General features: G+C 41.9%; 1 protein-coding gene across 3 annotated transcripts in view; it reads right to left on the bottom strand.

The window, feature by feature from the left end:
* Positions 1-14,552, bottom strand: part of LOC120996513 (glycerophosphodiester phosphodiesterase domain-containing protein 5-like) — a 195,241-nt gene that overhangs the window by 119,013 nt on the left and 61,676 nt on the right. The window lies entirely within an intron of this gene.

Genomic DNA, 14,552 nt, shown 5'->3' on the forward strand with positions numbered 1-14,552 from the left:
GAATATAACTACTATAATACTGCTCCTATGTACAAGAATATAACTACTATAATACTGCTCCTATGTACAAGAATATAACTATTATAATACTGCTCCTATGTACACAATCTCTACTATAATACTGCTCCTATGTACAAGAATATAACTACTATAATACTGCTCCTATGTACAAGAATATAACTACTATAATACTGCCTCCTATGTACAAGAATATAACTACTATAATAGTGCTCCTATGTACAAGAATATAACTACTATAATAGTGCTCCTATGTACAAGAATATAACTACTATAATACTGCTCCTATATACAAGAATATAACTACTATAATAGTGCTCCTATGTACAAGAATATAACTACTATAATACTGCTCCTATGTACAAGAATATAACTACTATAATACTGCCTCCTATGTACAAGAATATAACTACTATAATACTGCTCCTATGTACAAGAATATAACTACTATAATACTGCTCCTATGTACAAGAATATAACTACTATAATACTGCTCCTATGTACAAGAATATAACTACTATAATACTGCTCCTATGTACAAGAATATAACTACTATAATACTGCTCCTATGTACAAGAATATAACTACTATAATACTGCTCCTATGTTCAGGAATATAACTACTATAATACTGCCTCCTATGTACAAGAATATAACTACTATAATACTGCCTCCTGTGTACAAGAATATAACTACTATAATACTGCTCCTATGTACAGGAATATAACTACTATAATACTGCCTCCTATGTACAAGAATATAACTACTATAATACTGCCTCCTATGTACAAGAATATAACTACTATAATACTGCCTCCTGTGTACAAGAATATAACTACTATAATACTGCTCCTATGTACAGGAATATAACTACTATAATACTGCCTCCTATGTACAAGAATATAACTACTATAATACTGCTCCTATGTACAAGAATATAACTACTATAATACTGCTCCTATGTACAAGAATATAACTACTATAATACTGCTCCTATGTACAAGAATATAACTACTATAATACTGCTCCTATGTACAAGAATATAACTACTATAATACTGCTCCTATGTACAAGAATATAACTACTATAATACTGCTCCTATGTACAAGAATATAACTACTATAATACTGCCTCCTATGTACAAGAATATAACTACTATAATACTGCTCCTCTGTACAAGAATATAACTACTATAATACTGCTCCTATGTACAAGAATATAACTACTATAATACTGCTCCTATGTACAAGAATATAACTACTATAATACTGCTCCTATGTACAAGAATATAACTACTATAATACTGCCTCCTATGTACAGGAATATAACTACTATAATACTGCCTCCTATGTACAAGAATATAACTACTATAATACTGCTCCTATGTACAAGAATATAACTACTATAATACTGCCTCCTATGTTCAAGAATATAACTACTATAATACTGCTCCTATGTACAAGAATATAACTACTATAATACTGCTCCTATGTACAAGAATATAACTACTATAATACTGCCTCCTATGTACAAGAATATAACTACTATAATACTGCTCCTATGTACAAGAATATAACTACTATAATACTGCTCCTATGTACAAGAATATAACTACTATAATACTGCTCCTATGTACAAGAATATAACTACTATAATACTGCTCCTATGTACAAGAATATAACTACTATAATACTGCCTCCTGTGTACAAGAATATAACTACTATAATACTGCCTCCTGTGTACAAGAATATAACTACTATAATACTACCTCCTATGTACAAGAATATAACTACTATAATACTGCTCCTATGTACAAGAATATAACTACTATAATACTGCTCCTATGTACAAGAATATAACTACTATAATACTGCTCCTATGTACAAGAATATAACTACTATAATACTGCTCCTATGTACAAGAATATAACTACTATAATACTGCTCCTATGTACAAGAATATAACTACTATAATACTGCTCCTATGTACAAGAATATAACTAGTATAATACTGCTCCTATGTACAAGAATATAACTACTATAATACTGCTCCTATGTACAAGAATATAACAACTATAATACTGCTCCTATGTACAAGAATATAACTACTATAATACTGCTCCTATGTACAAGAATATAACTACTATAATACTGCTCCTATGTACAAGAATATAACTACTATAATACTGCCTCCTATGTTCAAGATCATAACTACTATAATACTGCTCTCTGTGCACAACTGATGAAGTATGGTAGTAATCATTTCCGTACATTCAGTGGTCACTTTTTGGACATTTGTTATATTCTGCATCAGTAAAATCACTGCAGACTTTTCCTCCGTCCGGTGTCTCCGCCGTTCCGATCGGCCTCGTCCTTTGGACTGTACTCAGGAAATCCTCTGATTATTATTCTGCTTTGGCCTCATATTTCTCACTGTGATCAAAGCATTTGAGAAAAGCCAGCACAGCAGCGTAACTCCAGGAAGGTGCGACCACCCGCCATGTACTTCCACTACACGTGTTTAGCGGCTGCGGCGGCGTGATGTGCTGATCTCCGCCCCACCAGGGAACACGACCTGCGCAAGGGCTAACTTCCAAATGAGACCATTATTTTAATCTGTGTACTGTGTAACCCCTTCCTTAGGTAAGAAAAGCGGATTTCTTTTTTTATCTGTTATCTGAACATCGCCCATTACTGTGACCATCTTATCGCTGGACAGTAATAATGTCACCTTTCTAATTTTATTTCTTTACCATTTTCCCATCTCTACTTGCTGTCAGTGAATGGGAATGGTCTTATTTAGAGACTGAAAACATGTACAGACTAGGGTTTGATACAATGTATCGGTGCATGTAACAGCTCGCAGTCCGTATTCCAGGACTGCTCATCTCAAATTGTTAAACCTGGACTGGATATTGCAACAAAAGCTCAGCTGTGTGAGCAGAAGCAGCACCATATGAATTTAAGCTTCTGACCTGCAAGCAGAGATTCGGGGGGAAGGGGGGGGGGGAATAATAAAAAAAAAATGGACTAATTTAATAGACCCAACATTCTGAGCGGAAAATCAGCTGAAAATTAAAGTTATTAACTTTTTCTTTGTCATTAGTCCCACTAGGGGACTTGAACCTGCGATGACGCGATCGCTTGCATGATACACTGTAAAACTTCTATTTTGTGATGTGGCGGATTTCGCCACAATTGCTGTCAGTGGGAATCAGCGCTGCTGTCCATACATCAGATGTTCACACGCAGATTTGCCCCACTGATTGCGTCTGAAGTCGCGGACCGGCTCGTGGCATGTAAATGGCAGTGGAAACCCGAGGGTCAGCGTTGAATTTCTCTAGTAAACATACCATAACGTGATTTTTGCCATTATACTATTATATCCTGCCTCCCGCAGAGTGTAAGACTACATTCACATGACGGCGGAAACGAAAAACAAAAGGAAAGTGGATACACGGTCAGTTTTTCCATTGTGCACCAATTATTTGTTTTTAGCGGCCATTTTGCATCCATTAATGGTTGTTAGAAAAAGGCTATTAAAAAGATGCATTTAACTGTTTTGTTTTTTAAGCCCAACACCTGTAGTGCCCTCAGTATACATGATGACCCCTATAGTGCCCCCTGGGCATCCAATAGACCACATAGTGCCCAAGTATATATATATGTGCCCCTCTCATAATGCCCCCCACAGTGCCCTGGTATAACAGCCCTCCACATAGTGCCCCGGTATTTATAACGGCCCCCACATAGTGCCCCTGTATTTATAATGGCCCCCACATAGTGCCCCGGTATTTATAACGGCCCCCACATAGTGCCCCGGTATTTATAATGGCCCCATATGGTGCCCCAGTATTTATGATGGCCCCCGCATAGTGCCCCAATATTTATAATGGCCCCCATATAGTGCCACAGTATTTATAACGGCCCCCACATAGTGCCCCTGTATTTATAATGGCTCTATACACTGCCCCAGTATTTATAACGGCCCCCACATAGTGCCCCAGTATTTATAACAGCCTCTACATTGTGCCCCACAACATATAATAGCCCCCTCATAGTGCCCCAGTATATATAATGTCCCTCATACTGCCCCAGGATATATAATGGCCCCAATATACATATAACGGACCCCACTCCCACGCTAGTAGTGTCAACAGATCCGTCAAAAAAAAATAAAAAAATTAAAAAAAATCCTCACCTCACCACTTGCACACCGGGAACATTAGCTCTGCACTGGAGGCAGCAGGACCTGACGCTCCCAGTGTGATCATGTGATGTCAGGTCCTGATACCTCCAGTGCAGAGCTAATGTTCCTGTATGCGCAAGTGGATGAGGTGTTTACTAGGCCCCAGCTGCCGAAACAGCCCTTTGGCAGCAAGAACTGGGTCATGGAGGGAGGAGGCGGTGATTGGGCGACAGCGGGTGTCCCCTTCCTCGATCTAACCACTTACATGCCACAGATGGGAGTCATCTCTGATCCCAGCTATTGCTGGCAAGTGTCAGTTGTATAACATGGTGAGCACCTGCCATGTATAGAACAGGCTCAGCTCCTGCACCGCGCCATGCACATCCAGTGCACAGATGTGAAACTAAAATTATAGACAAATGGATTCCCAACCAGTTTTCTTAAAGTTAAGATTAGCTGAACTTTATCTAACATGAAAAATTTTTAATTACCGTAATTAAATAAATTAGCTACCATGTTAAACACCTTGCATTAGATCAATGCATCTCCATGGTTACAGACTACAAACACACTCAACTGTAGTCTGATCCTCGACTCATATATATTTGGGTATAACGACTGCAGGATCCGAATACAAACATGATAGGCTTGTAGTCAATAGGCAAGGAAACACAAAGGTCTGCATGGGAAATGCACACACAAAACGGTAGCTTTTTATTTATTTTTTCTGTGGTAGGGATACACTGAACCCACACAGTGCCAATGCTCAATAACAGGGGTCTCTACTAGTTCTGGATTTTTTTCTATCAGACTCAGCATGGTAGTTGAGGGTTCTGAACGCTGGCTCTGCCTGCACCACAATACCCAGCATCCTGCAGACCAGAGGTTCAGCTGTGGACAACCAGTTGCAGACTTATCACTGCCCAGATGAAATGGATACAGACAGATGGCACCGGATGGATCTGAAATCCCCATTTACTATGAGAGCAGCAACAACAAAAGCTCCACTGGTTATCCTGACTCCTAAGAGGATTTACCGCTATCTCCTGATAAACGAGTCCACATTGTGACGACATCTCAGCCCGGATGTATAAGTCTCAGGAAGCCGACACACAATCATCTCTAACGCTGACAAATCTGAGCCCTGAGCCGAACCAGCAAGAAACAAGAGTCAGATATATGGCGGGAATATCGGTGCATATCATGTGATTACCATTAACAGCTAAATTCTTGTACATAGGAGGCAGTATTATAGTAGTTATATTCTTGTACATAGGAGGCAGTATTATAGTAGTTATATTCTTGTACATAGGAGGCAGTATTATAGTAGTTATATTCTTGTACATAGGAGGCAGTATTATAGTAGTTATATTCTTGTACATAGGAGGCAGTATTATAGTAGTTATATTCTTGTACATAGGAGCAGTATTATAGTAGTTATATTCTTGTACATAGGAGCAGTATTATAGTAGTTATATTCTTGTACATAGGAGGCAGTATTATAGTAGTTATATTCTTGTACATAGGGGCAGTATTATAGTAGTTATATTCTTGTACATAGGGGGCAGTATTATAGTAGTTATATACTTGTACATAGGGGGCAGTATTATAGTAGTTATATTCTTGTACATAGGAGCAGTATTATAGTAGTTATATTCTTGTACATAGGAGCAGTATTATAGCAGTTATATTCTTGTACATAGGAGGCAGTATTATAGTAGTTATATTCTTGTACATAGGAGCATTATTATAGTAGTCATATTCTTGTACATAGGAGCAGTATTATAGTAGTTATATTCTTGTACATAGGAGCAGTATTATAGTAGTTATATTCTTGTACATAGGAGCAGTATTATAGTAGTTATATTCTTGTACATAGGAGCAGTATTATAGTAGTTATATTCTTGTACATAGGAGCATTATTATAGTAGTCATATTCTTGTACATAGGAGCAGTATTATAGTAGTTATATTCTTGTACATAGGAGCAGTATTATAGTAGTTATATTCTTGTACATAGGATGCAGTATTATAGTAGTTATATTCTTGTACATAGGAGGCAGTATTATAGTAGTTATATTATTGTATATAGGAGCAGTATTATAGTAATTATACACTTGTACAAGGCAGGCAGTTTTGAAAGTAACAATTTCCATGTGACAATCCTTAAAAGTAGATGTAAGGAAATAAGCAGTTCTCTGAGGCCAGCTTCTCAGGAAGGCTTTGGCAGACGTCCCAAAAAAACACTTGCCGCCCCGATACGACCTTTGCTCCAATCAATGCTTATTACTGGTACAGCGCAGCCTTTTCCAGATGCAAGTAGCACAAAGTCTGTGAAGGATCACTTGGCAAGTGTATGAGTAGCCAATTGTGTGGAGCAATCTAATCTGCAGTGAAGTGATGAGCTCTGGTGCTGTAAATAACAGCCGCACACAATCAGCTGGTAATCAGCCGTACGGCTTGACATTTAAAGGAAGGAGAGTCTAAAAGGTGAGCACTCACGCTTCTGAAGTAACATTATCAAATGGCAAAGAATGTTCTCTTTCACTTTAGGCTACGTTCACACTGGCGTTTCTGGGTCCGCTTGTAAAATCCGTTTCAGGGCTCTCACAAGCGGCCCAAAACGGATCAGTTCAGCCCCAATGCATTCTGAATGGATAAGGATCCGCTCAGAATGCATCAATTTGGCTGCGTTTTGTCTCCGTTGCCTTTTTGAGGCGGTCACTAAAATGCAGTTTGCAGCATTTTGGTGTCCGTCTGACGATGCGGAGCCATTCGGATCCGTCCTGACTTACAATGTAAGTCAATGGGAACGGATCCGCTTTTCACTCACACAATATGGTGCAATTGAAAACGGATCCGTCCCCCATTGATTTTCAATGCAAGTCAAGACGGATCCGTTTTTTAAATGAATAAATGCAAACGGATCCGTTATAAACGGATACAAGCGTTTGCATTATCGGTGCGGATCCGTCTGTGCAGATACAAGAGGGATCCGCACAGAACGCCAGTGTGAAAGTAGCCTTAAAAGGGGTTTATGAGATAACAGAACACGTCTGCTTTCTTACTAGAGACTGCACCTCTCTGGTCAATAAGCCATCATGTCGGATGTTGCAAGTGCAATACTAGACAAAGCCTATGCACAATGGTGGCGCTGTTTTCTAACCTAAGACTTTTTCAAAAATTTCATTTTCTCTTTACTTTTATTTTTAGTCCCCTTATGGGACTTCACTTACACCATATACCATAATAATACATTATTGCAGTCTATGGAGATTTTGACAACTACCTGCTGGAGGCAGGGCTTAATAGGCAGATAACTATTGATTCTATGACAACTGATAAATACTCTACAATTTCACCATGGGGAGTCAGAGGGAGCCAGAATTATCATTATAGATGCAGCAACTGCAGGGGGTTAAAGGGCATCTGTCAGTAGATTTGTACCTATGACACTGGCTGACCTGTTACATGTGCGCTTGGCAGCTGAAGGCATCTGTGTTGGTCCCATGTTCATAAGTGCTCGCATTGCTGAGAAAAATGATGTTTAAACAAATGAGCCTCTAGGAGCAAGGGGGGCGTTGCCATTGCTCCTCGTGGCTCTGCTGCGCCCTCTGCACTTTGCAATACAATGCTTAGGTGCTCTAGGTTTGACTGATTCACCCAATCAGAGGAGGAAAGTATGCAATAAAGATGAATAATGAAAACCGGCGCTCTACACCTGGTGGTAATGTAGACAGATTGATGGGTAAAAATATGCATTTATTAATTATCTATATCGATAATATAGGAAAGGGTTGGGTTTTGAGGGTAATATTCAGCAATGATTGGTAATAATAACCACTTTCGTAAAAATTTAATGAAAAAATAGGAAATAAATAGAAAAAGGAAATATTAAGGCTACTTTCACACTAACGTTCAGAGCGGGTCCGTCTGATGTCTGCACAGACGGATCCGCTCATATAATGCAGACTTTGGATCCGTTCAGAACGGATCCGTCTGCATTATATTGTAGAAAAAATTCTAAGTGTGAAAGTAGCTTCAGACGGATCCATCCAGACTTTACATTGAAAGTCAATGGGGGACGGATCAGTTTGAAAATTGAGCCATATTGTGTCATCTTCAAGCGGATCCGTCCCCATTGACTTACATTGTAAGTCTGGACGGATCCGCTTGCCTCCGCACGGCCAGGCGGACACCCGAACGCTGCAAGCAGCGTTCACGTGTCCGCTCACTGAGCGGAGCGGAGGCTGAGCGCTGGCAGGCGGATGCATTCTGAGCGGATCCGCCTCCACTGAGAATGCATTAGGGCCAGACTGATGCGTCCGGGGCTGCTTGTGAGAGCCTTCAAACGGAGCGCACGAGCGGACACCCGAACGCTAGTGTGAAAGTAGCCTAAAAAGGTAATAATAATAATGAAATGTACAATACAGGAGTGGGAGTGCAAATGGAGCAATGCGGGGGTCGTATAGCGGTTATTAGAAACATAGAAACATAGAATGTGTCGGCAGATAAGAACCATTTGGCCCATCTAGTCTGCCCAATATACTGAATACTATGGATAGCCCCTGGCCCTATCTTATATGAAGGATGGCCTTATGCCTATCCCAGGACATAAAACTATGTCCTCTTGTAGCAGTTTTTCTTCTTTTAAATATTCTTTCCTCTTTTACCTTGTTGATTCCCTTTATGTATTTAGCAGTTTCTATCATATCCCCTCTGTCTCTTCTTTCTTCCAAGCTATACATGTTAAGGTCCTTTAATCTTTCCTGGTAAGTTTTATCCTGAAATCCATGTACCAGTTTAGTAGCTCTTCTCTGAACTCTCTCCAAAGTATCTATATCCTTCTGGAGATATGGTCTCCAGTACTGAGCACAATACTCCAGATGAGGTCTCACTAGTGCTCTGTAGAGCGGCATGAGCGCCTCCCTCTGTCTACTGGTAATTCCTCTCCCTATACACCCAAGCATTCTGCTAGCATTTCCTGCTGCTCTATGACATGGTCTGCCTACCTTTAAGTCTTCTGAAATAATGACCCCTAAATCCCTTTCTTCAGATACTGAGGTTAGGACTGTATCACTGATTTTATATTCTGCTCTTGGGTTTTTACGTCCCAGGTGCATTATCTTGCACTTATCAACATTAAATTTTAGTTGCCAGATTTTTGACCATTCCTCTAGTTTTCCTAAGTCCTTTTCCATTTGGTGTATTCCTCCAGAAACGTCAACCCTGTTACAAATCTTTGTGTAATCAGCAAAAAGACCCACCTTACCATCGAGGCCTTCTGCAATTTCGCTGATAAAGATATTAAACAATATGGGTCCCAGAACAGATCCCTGAGGTACCCCACTGGTAACAAGACCTTGGTCTGAATATACTCCATTGACTACAACCCTCTGTTGCCTGTCCCTCAGCCACTGCCTAATCCATTCAACAATATGGGAGTCCAAGCCCAATGACTGCACTTTATTGATAAGCCTTCTATGTGGGACAGTATCAAAAGCCTTACTAAAGTCTAGATAAGCGATGTCTACTGCACATCCTCCATCTATTATTTTAGTCACCCAATCAAAAAAATCAATAAGATTAGTTTGACATGATCTCCCTGAAGTAAACCCATGCTGTTTTTCATCTTTCAATCCATGGGATTTTAGATGGTCCACAATCCTCTCCTTAAGTAGGGTTTCCATTAATTTCCCCACTATTGATGTCAGGCTTACTGGCCTATAGTTGCCCGATTCCTCCCTACTACCTTTCTTGTGAATGGGCACAACATTTGCTAATTTCCAATCTTCTGGGACGACTCCTGTTGCCAGTGATTGGTTAAATAAATCTGTTAATGGTTTTGCTAGTTCACCGCTGAGCTCTTTTAATAGCTTTTGGTATATCCCATCAGGCCCCTGTGACTTATTTGTATTAATTTTAGACAGTTGACTTAGAACCTCTTCCTCTGTAAAGACTAGGGCTGCACGATATATCGCAAAAGTAATCGAATCGCGATAAACGGAAAATGCGGTTTGGCGATTCGGCCGAGCCGAAAATGCCGCGATTATTATATATGAAGGGGCCCCTATTGATAAAAAAGTCCTCTGTCCTATTGATAACAGGTCCAGCCTCTGTACTTACTTTCACAATGAATGCACTGCAGCGACGAGCGGGAGCGAGCGAGGCAGCCGGCCGGCGCGTGACTGACGTCACTTAGTCACGCTCCTGCTTCCTGAATTAAGTGGGAGGAGCGTGACAGTGACGTCAGTCACGCGCCGGCCGGCTTGCTCTCTGCCGCTCTCTGCACTGCAGTGCATTCATAGTGAAAGTACAGAGGCTGGCCATTTTATGATAGAGCGGCGCCCAGGGATCTAAGTGCACTTACTATTATTCCTGGGCGCCGCTCCGTTCGTCCGCTGTGGCCCCCGGTATTTTCAACATTCAGAGCAAGGAGGAGACGCCAGTGTCTCTCCTTCTCCCTGACAGCAACGCTGTCCAATCAGAGCGCAGAGCTCAGAGCCAGGGAGAAAAAAAAACTCCCTGGCTCTGAGCTCTGAGCTGTGATTGGACAGCGCTGCTGTCATGGAGACGGAGACTCACTGGCGTCTCCTCCTCCTTGCTTTGAATGTTGAAAATACCAGGGGCCACAGCGGACGAACGGAGCGGCGCCCAGGAATAATAGTAAGTGCACTTAGATCCCTGGGCGCCGCTCTATGCAGCCTGCAGATAAGTTCATATTCTTTGGACCTATGAAAGGTCCTCTTTAATTACATTCATTGGTGGCGCAGTGTGCGCAGTTTAGGACACATGAAGGGACACATAGGGCCATGAGGGGGACCAGCATAAGATGCTATATGTGTGTCTTATGCTGGCCCCCATCGTGGCCCCATGTGTTATAGCACACATCCCCTATAACAGCGTCCTCCACAGGTCCCCCATAACAGTGCCCTCCACAGATCCCCCCCATAACAGTGCCCTCCACAGATCCCCCCCATAACAGTGCCCTCCACAGATCCCCCCCATAACAGTGCCCTCCACAGATCCCCCCCATAACAGTGCCCTCCACAGATCCCCCACATAACAGCGCCCTCCACAGATCCCCCACATAACAGCGCCCTCCACAGATCCCCCACATAACAGCGTCATCCACAGATCCCCCACATAACAGCGTCATCCACAGATCCCCCACATAACAGCGTCATCCACAGATCCCCCACATAACAGCACCATCCACAGATCCCCCACATAACAGCGTCATCCACAGATCCCCCACATAACAGCGCCATCCACAGATCCCCCACATAACAGCGTCATCCACAGATCCCCCACATAACAGCGTCATCCACAGATCCCCCACATAACAGCGTCATCCACAGATCCCCCACATAACAGCACCATCCACAGATCCCCCACATAACAGCGCCATCCACAGATCCCCCACATAACAGCGCCATCCACAGATCCCCCACATAACAGCGCCATCCACAGATCCCCCACATAACAGCGCCATCCACAGATCCCCCACATAACAGCGCCATCCACAGATCCCCCACATAACAGCGTCATCCACAGATCCCCCACATAACAGCGTCATCCACAGATCCCCCACATAACAGCGCCATCCACAGATCCCCCACATAACAGCGCCATCCACAGATCCCCCACATAACAGCGCCATCCACAGATCCCCCACATAACAGCGTCATCCACAGATCCCCCACATAACAGCGTCATCCACAGATCCCCCACATAACAGCGCCATCCACAGATCCCCCACATAACAGCGTCATCCACAGATCCCCCACATAACAGCGTCATCCACAGATCCCCCACATAACAGCGTCATCCACAGATCCCCCACATAACAGCGCCATCCACAGATCCCCCACATAACAGCGCCATCCACAGATCCCCCACATAACAGCGCCATCCACAGATCCCCCACATAACAGCGCCATCCACAGATCCCCCATAACTATGTCATACCCAGCCGCGTCAGCGGCTCATATGGGAAAATCCAAGCAAATAGACCTCTAGCACAATTCCCTTAAAATATCGCATCGCACATCGTTATCGCAATTTTTAGGGCCCTAATCGCAATCGCACAAAATTCCCATATCGTGCAGCCCTAGTAAAGACACATGCGTCAAAAGATTCATTAGTCTTCGTTCCCAACTGAGGTCCTTCTCCTTCATTTTCCTTTGTAAAAACTGAACAGAAGTATTCATTGAGGCAGTCAGCTAGTTCTTTATCTTCTTCCATATACCTTCCTTCTTTTGTTTTTAATTTGGTAATTCCTTGTTTTAGTTTCCTTTTTTCATTTATGTATCTGAAGAATATCTTATCGCCTTTTTTCCCTGACTGAGCTAATTTCTCTTCTGCCTGTGCTTTAGAAGCTCTTATAACTTGTTTGGCCTCTCTCTGCCTAATCTTATAAATTTGTCTGTCATCCTCGTTTTGTTTTGTTTTATAATTCCTAAATGCTATCTTTTTGTTTTTAATGATTTTGGCCACTTCTGCTGAGTACCACAGTGGTCTCTTCCTTTTTTTGCTTTTACTGACAAGCCTAATGCAATCTTCTGTTGCCTTCAATAGTGCCACTTTTAAGTAGTCCCATTTCTCCTGGACTCCAATGAAACTGTTCCAGTCTGATAGGGACTCGTATACCACTAATCTAATTTTAGAAAAGTCAGTTTTTCTAAAATCTAAAACTTTTGTTTTTGTGTGGTGTGACTCAGTCACTGTACTTATAGTAAACCACACTGACTGGTGATCACTAGATCCCAAGCTTTCCCCTACAGTAATATCAGATACCAAATTCCCATTTGTGAATACTAAATCTAAAATGGCCTCCTTCCGGGTTGGCTCCTCCACTACTTGCTGTAGAGATAATCCCAGTAGGGAATTTAGAATATCTGTACTCCTGGCAGAACTAGCTATTTTGGTTTTCCAGTTTACATCTGGAAGATTGAAGTCTCCCATAATGATAACTTCCCCCTTCAATGTCATTTTAGCTATTTCCTCAACTAGTAGATCATCTAATTCTTTGACTTGGGTAGGTGGTCTATATATCACACCTACACGAGTTACCTTATGATTATCAAGCTGCAAGGTAACCCAAACTCACTCCAAATTTTTGCCACCTTCAATAGTTCATTGGCACTCTGGTGGGTAGATGTCCCTTGTAAACAGTTCGTAAATGGGTGGAGACGCAGTAAAAAATGTTTAAATATCTAAAATATAGGTAAGGCAAAATATATGCAGTGCTGGCCGGTCACTGTTAGTGGTAGTAATAAAAAAGGAAAAAGGAAAAAAGAGAGGGGTAATGTACCAGTCGGGTGCTGCACCCGGTGTGGCGTTCCACGCGGTGAGAAGGGCTGAACCCTGACTGTGGTTTACCTTCTTTGTAAGGTACGGGTGTCCCGGCTGCTGGAGCCTCCTTACTGCGCTCTGTGTTGATGGCCGTTCGGCGTCCCACGTCTCACGTGTCTTCCCTACGTTCAGTTTGTAAAGCGGTCTTTTCGATCCAATAGTCGGGTAGAGTCCAGGATGGTATATTTAGCGGGTTTGTGGGGGAGTCACCATACGCGTTTCGAAGGTCTGAGCTGCCTCCTTCATCAGTGGTAGCCCGCTGTCTGCCATTGTGTTGGCACCGCTATACGACCACCGCATTGCTCCATTTGCACTCCCACTCCTGTATTGTACATTTCATTATTATTATTACCTTTTTCTATTTATTTCCTATTTTTTCATTCAATTTTTTACAAAAGTGGTTATTATTACCAATCATTGCTGAATATTACCCTCTAAACCCAACCCTTTCCTATATTATCGATATAGATAATTAATAAATGCTTATTTTTACCCATCAATCTGTCTACATTGCTCTTTAAGCGTTACCACCAGGTGTAGAGCGCCGGTTTTCATTATTCATCTTTATTGCATACTTTCCTCCTCTGATTGGGTGAATCAGTCAAACCTAGAGCACCTAGGCATTGTACTGGCCAGGGGAGCCACCAGCAACCCACTTGTTTCTTCACACATACAATCACCCCTACTGGTGTTGCTCCCAGACCATTTACAATGGACATCTGGAATCATGCCGAGAGCAAGAGACTAAGAGCAGAACAATTTGCCTTTGAAACAGGAGACATTGAAACCGATAACGACAGATCAACTACTGAAACATTTAGGGAACTAAAAAACATTATTACACAAACAACTCCGCCAAAGCTGGGAAATTAAATCCCTAGAATACTGCATTAAAAACAATAGGATTCCAAAGGGCCTACAATTAATAAAAATCCCAGCACAAGACCTCTGCCATGCAGACTTCACCAAAGAATGGGAGTCCTTCCTAATG

The sequence above is a fragment of the Bufo bufo genome, chromosome 3 (assembly GCF_905171765.1).
Source record: "Bufo bufo chromosome 3, aBufBuf1.1, whole genome shotgun sequence".
Taxonomy (NCBI): Eukaryota; Metazoa; Chordata; class Amphibia; order Anura; family Bufonidae; genus Bufo; species Bufo bufo.